General features: G+C 44.5%; 1 long non-coding RNA gene across 1 annotated transcript in view; it reads left to right on the top strand.

The window, feature by feature from the left end:
• Positions 1-1,206: 1,206 nt before the first annotated feature.
• The window catches only part of LOC116070992, a 10,343-nt gene continuing 6,329 nt past the window's right edge, over positions 1,207-5,220 (top strand). Inside the window, exon 1 of the long non-coding RNA XR_004110660.1 lies at positions 1,207-1,369. This is a non-coding gene — a long non-coding RNA (uncharacterized LOC116070992). The remainder of the gene's footprint in view (positions 1,370-5,220) is intronic.

Genomic DNA, 5,220 nt, shown 5'->3' with positions numbered 1-5,220 from the left:
AAGGATCATAGTAAGTGTTAGGCCTTTCATGTCCAGTGCAGCAAGACTGTTTGGAAGAAGAATAAAGAAAAGAAAGAAATGTTATGCTTTGAGAATTGTTCGTTTGCATTTATTTTCTTATCTTTAGTTAGTGTATATGTGGGGAGGTTCACAGGGAAGTCAGAATAACTTTCTGGAGCCAGTTCTGGCCTCCCACCATTGAATTCTGGGGATTATCGGTCTTGGTGGCAAGCATCTTTACACCTTGAAACATCTCTTTAGCCTAATATTACACTTCTAAAGTTCTCTCTTGGGTTCTCTGGAAATCCTGGGTAAAAGTAAAGAATTCCCGCCGGGCAGTGGTGGTGCACGCCTTTAATCCCAGCACTTGGGAGGCAGAGGCAGGTGGATTTCTGAGTTCGAGGCTAGCCTGGTATACAGAGTGAGTTCCTGGACAGCCAGGGCTACACAGAGAAACCCTGTCTTGAAAAAACCAAAAAAAAAAAAAAAAGAATTCCCTGGGGAAGCTTTACTTTTATGCTCATATTCCCATGATCCTTTAATCTTTGCCCTTTATAGATGAAATTTATTTGTGCAATTACTCAAGTACAGTCTGTCCCCAAATGATGTTGGTTCAGTATTCCTAATGTTTTATTCTATAATAAATACATAACATCTTAATTTATAAAGAGGATGCTGATGTTGCCCAAATTACAGGACCCAAGTTACATTAAGTAAACAGACATATCTACCTGAGGCTTTCTCTCCCTGTCACTGAACACCTGTCTTTTCTTGGCTGGGCTCTGATACCTTATCTTGGCTCTCTGAGCACCCTGGTTATAGCTGATAATGCACTGCTGTCGTTTTTTCAGAAAGCATCTTCTCCCCTCACATCCCATACTTTTTCACATGAGTGTCTTCTGTCGGATGTGGTTTTTCCGTTAAAAGAGTAATCAGGGAGGCAGCGGGAGGACAGTGGTAGGGAACCTGGGAACGAGGTCAGGTACTAAAGCATCGTCATTCTCTGCGTTCCTAGATCTAGTGTAGTGTCCGGGCCAGGGGCACCGTGTCCCCACTCGGCACCCGTACTCAGAGATGGCCACCATAACCGGAAGTAGCTTTTTGCCCAGTGGAAACTCATTCACAGCCACGTTTGCACGTGGCCACTTTGCTGCAGGCTCAGCATGGCGGTGGTGGGTGGGTGGGTTTGGGGTGGAGTGGTGTCGGCCCAAACTTGGGGTGTAGTTTTCTAGTGGATTTTTCTTGGGGTGGCCAATAGCAGCGATGGACGTAGGCCTCGGCTCTTGCCACCCTTCCAGACTGTCCTCAAGAAAATCTACTCTCCTTTCTGGACTATGAGACTCAGCCTGGCTTTCTGCCCTGCTCGGAAGTAAGAGTTATCTGCTGAGTGTTGTCATGGGTTCGATTCTGTAGTATTCCATATACGTCTACATAGTATATATTCAAAAATTCTAAGTAAGAAGCCTGATGTGCTGGCCTCTGCCCAGCATTTATAAGGAAGAGAATGAGGAGTTGAAGGCCATCAAACTATGGGCCACATAGTTTGGAGCCAGCCTGGGTGAGTTCTAGGAAACTCTCTATCTCTAAAAGCCAATTTTTATTTTATTTTATTTTATTTTATTTTATTAGAGAAAGGGAAGAAGAGGAATAGTAAGCAAGTTGAAGAGAAAAAATACAAACAGTGAGCAGGGGAGAAATTGTTCAGTGTTGGCTGAAGGATGGCAGAGTGTCAAAGGGTTGTACCTCATAATGTAGAGAAATACTGCCCTGCTGCTCCAGGATATAACCATGCCATCTACTCTTTGATTCACAAGCTCAGCCTGCTCTACTTATAAAAACAAAAAGCAAGCAAACACAAAATGATTTGGAGGGAGCTTTTTCTGGGTCCAATTTTGCAACACCAAGTCCAAGGCCTCAAAAAAGTGAGCCAAGCCTGGTGTGCTGGCCCACACCTGTAGACATGGCACTTGGAGATAAAGACAGGAGGACTAACTAGTTAGGAGTTTATGGTGATTCTTGGCTACAAAGCCAGTTTGGGGCCAGATTGTGCTGTAGGGCATCTTGTCTAAAACAAAACAAAACAAAAACAAAAAGCCCAGAAGGGCTTATGGGACAGGTTGGGGTGGACCAAGAGCATTGCACTAATCATTACAAAGTCCTTCATGCAAATGAAGTATTGTAACTTTCAATCATAGGTCTCTCACTGGGCTATCTGGATGAACTGTTCCCCCTGAATGAAAAAGCCTACAGGTTATCTACTTTATCTTGCTTAGGAGTACTGTTTCCCTGGCTGATGCAGGCTGTCTGGATATACCTTCAGCAAGGTTATAGTGGTCCTCCAAAGATGCTGGAGTGTCCACTCAGTAACTGTAAACTATTGGATATACCATGATAGCCATGAGGGCAGCCTCCACTCAAAAACACTTAAATTTTTTTTTTGTTGTTTTTAAGTTGTTTTTGGTTTGTTCATCATTTGTTATAGGGTCTCTTGTAGCCCAGGCTGGCCCATAACTAAGGAAGTCATTGAACTCCTGCTTCTTTTTATTCTGTCTCCTAAACGCTGGGATTACAGGCATTTGACAACATGAATGATTCTTGAGAAATAATTTTTCAGGCAGCTGTGAGTTTTCTCCAACAACGAAGACAATATGCTCCCTGAGCATCTTTGTTTACATTTTGTCTCAAGAGTTTTCAGTAGCCGAACATCAGCTCTCTCAATGCTGAGGATAACTTTTTTTTTTTTCTAAAGATTTATCTATTATTATAAATGAGTACACAGAAGAGGGTATCAGATTTCATTATGGGTAGTTGTGAGCCACCATGTGGTTGCTGGGATTTGAACTCATGACCTTTGGAAGCGCAGTCAGTGCTCTTACCCGCTGAGCCATCTCACCAGCCCCTGAGGATCCTTTTGTCTTTATCTCCCCAGTGAAGACTGAATACTGTGCCTAGTTTCTGTGTGTTAGGGATTGAATCCAGGAATTCGAGCATTCTAGGTAACCACTCTACCAACTCAACTACATCCCTAACCCACCTCTTCCATTTTATATCTGCATTTCTCAACCCTGTTCAGTCTACTTAGAAAATCCCACCAGCCACAGACCTCTGATGGATGTGTGCTCCTCTTACACTCATTTTGAGCAATGTATGCAGCCTGTATTGAGTAAACCAGAAATCCTGATAACCACTCTGCAGGCTTATAAATACTTAATTTAAAATGTCTTAATCATATCAGGAGATGGGTTGGGTGATAGCTGTTACATGTTATCTGTCACTAAGAACCTTTCTTAATGACAAACCCTAACCTTTGCTCCTAGGTATTTCCTTTGTTGGCAGTACCAAACGAGGTCATTTGGATAAAAGGACCTGCACCCTAGTGGTCACATCCCTTCAATATCACTAGCCAACTGAAGCTCATCATCATTAGGATCTCCCCTTCTAAGGAGATTTCTTAAGGGTGTTTACTTCTCTCTGCTCATTAAGCTTTCAGCAAGGTGAATTAGACACTCAGGCTATTTTCTGTCTTCCTAACTCCCTTTCCCTCTCCTTGGTTCCTGGGTGTTGTGTTGTGAAGATGTTGACAACGGGATGATAAAGACCTAATAGGCCCAACTGGGGACCAGACTGCATCTTGTAAAGAAGATGGTTATATGGTCACAGGACCAAAGACGGGGTCCCTGTTTGTCAGACAGGTCCAAGGGAACACACGAGCTGTGGATCCAGTGGCAGTAAATAGGAATGAGGATAAAATAAAGATGAAAAAACCTGTTTGTGGCAGTGAGAGCCTGTAATCTCAACAGGACCTGAGTGAGGAGAGTCATGAGTCCAGTTCAGCCTGGAGAATGTCATAGATTCCAAGCTATTCTAGACTTATGGAAATGACAGGAAAGAAAAGAATACAATGGGAGATGTGCCTGAGGGAGAGGGTTTTTTTGTTTTGTTTTGTTTTGTTTTGTTTTGTTTTGTTTTGTTTTTTGAGACAGGGTTTCTCTGTATAGTCCTGGCTGTCCTGGAACTCATTCTGTAGACCAGGCTGGTCTCGAACTGAGAAATCCACCCACCTTTGCCTCCCAAGTGCTGGGGTTAAAGGCATGTGCCACCACTACCTGGGGGAGAGCTTTTATTTGTCATTTCTGAAGGGAAAGCAAGCCAGGGCTGAATGAAGAAGGCATTGCCAGCAATATTGGTTCAGTTGTTTGGAGGCGAATTGATGGAGTCTGGTTGCCTGGAGATTTAGGACAGGAAAAAGAGAGGCTTATGTGTCAGAATTAGGTAAGGACAGTATTGAGAATGCAGACATGGGATTGGTTGGTTTGTAGATGGCAGAGATGCCTCCCAAAGAGCTCTGGAAGTCTCCAGAAGACAGCTAACCTGGAAAGGGGGAGCCTCCGCTGAGGTGTCAGGGGTGTGGCACATGCCTGAAATCCTGATTCCAAGAAGGCTAGGGAAGAGAGCTGTGAGTCGCAGGCCCATCCGAGCTGCAAAGTGAGACACCCACCTCTGAACAAAACAATAAAACTGGACAGTGTGGCATATACCTGCGGTCCTAAGACTAAGGAGGCAGAGGCAGGAGGGTCAGGTCTGGGCCAGCCTGAGATGAGCTACCTGAGACTCTATCTCAAAAATCAAACTTAATATGTAGATAAATATATATGACGAAAGAATCCAGAGTATATAGATAAGCCTGGCGTGTGGGAAGGAAAGAACACTGAGTCCTTCGTGCAAATGAAAGATGCTACCCATCAGCTGGACCACCTGGGGGATGTGCTTTCCCTCTCTGTCCTGATCAAAACTGGCTGCAGGACCACCCAGACCTTACTCAGTCCTGTCTTGCTTAGGAGTGCTACTTCCCAAGGCCAGTGTAGGTTGGGTAGAGTGGCCACAGAACAGGGAGGTCTTCTGCAGCTGCTGGGGTGTCCCCATAGTGACTAAAAGGCTGTAAACAGCAGATTCTTGAAGTCATGAGGTGAGTCCAGCTGACTGCCAGTCGAGGACTGGATTAGCTGAAACTCCCCCACTCAGCTCAGTGTTTCCTTAATGCTTGTTTCCAGAGTGTTTTGAAGCGAGGTCTTTGTGGCCCTGGGAAGCAAAGAACCCCCTTAAAGTCTTCCCCTCCCAAGTGCACAACTGCCCTGGCTGGCGCTACAGCTGCTTTTCAGAGAGCCTTGAATTTCCTCTAGAAACTCTTAGAGACAGGCTTTCTGTTGTATATAGCAAAGA

Source organism: Mastomys coucha, unplaced genomic scaffold (genome assembly GCF_008632895.1).
Source record: "Mastomys coucha isolate ucsf_1 unplaced genomic scaffold, UCSF_Mcou_1 pScaffold22, whole genome shotgun sequence".
In the NCBI taxonomy this organism is placed as follows: domain Eukaryota; kingdom Metazoa; phylum Chordata; class Mammalia; order Rodentia; family Muridae; genus Mastomys; species Mastomys coucha.
Note: the sequence above shows the minus strand (reverse complement) of the source record. Positions and strands in the feature narration are given on the sequence as shown.